The sequence below is a fragment of the Haliaeetus leucocephalus genome, unplaced genomic scaffold, assembly GCF_000737465.1.
Source record: "Haliaeetus leucocephalus isolate CR32 unplaced genomic scaffold, Haliaeetus_leucocephalus-4.0 Scaffold13, whole genome shotgun sequence".
Lineage (NCBI taxonomy): Eukaryota > Metazoa > Chordata > Aves > Accipitriformes > Accipitridae > Haliaeetus > Haliaeetus leucocephalus.
In genome coordinates this window covers 3,334,182-3,334,489 of record NW_010972449.1, presented here as the reverse complement: position 1 = coordinate 3,334,489, position 308 = coordinate 3,334,182, and the positions used below count along the sequence as shown (strand labels likewise).

At 79.5% G+C, this 308-nt stretch overlaps 1 protein-coding gene across 2 annotated transcripts in view; it reads right to left on the bottom strand.

Annotated features, from left to right (window-relative positions):
- The window catches only part of SNRPD3 (small nuclear ribonucleoprotein D3 polypeptide 18kDa), a 3,009-nt gene extending 2,744 nt beyond the window's left edge, over positions 1-265 (bottom strand). Inside the window, exon 1 of one of the 2 annotated variants that reach the window (XM_010575210.1) lies at positions 223-265. The gene's annotated coding sequence lies outside the window, so the exon portion shown is untranslated. Of the gene's footprint in view, positions 1-185 lie in introns of both variants that reach the window. The other variant, XM_010575218.1, reaches the window with a different exon arrangement.
- Between the last annotated feature and the right edge of the window lie 43 nt (positions 266-308).

The window sequence follows — 308 nt, the reverse complement described above, 5'->3', positions numbered from 1 at the left end:
CAGGCCGGGGGCCGACCCACCGCCGCTTCGCCCCCTCAGGCCCAGGCTCCGCAGGCCTCAGGGGAGGCGGCCGCAGCTCGGGAGCTTCCCCACAGCGCCCGGAGAGCGAGGAGAGGCCCTGCCGCTCCCGGGGACCGGCGGGACGCCGGGGAACCCCGCTCGGGGCCGGCTCCCCCGCCACTCACCGCCCGCCAAACCGCCTCGGCCCGGGCCCGCGCTCACCCCCTAATGGCCTCCTCCAGCTTCCCGCCGTGCACCGCGCGCCGGAACCGGAAAGCGGCGGCGGCGCGGCCGCCTCCTTTCTCCCC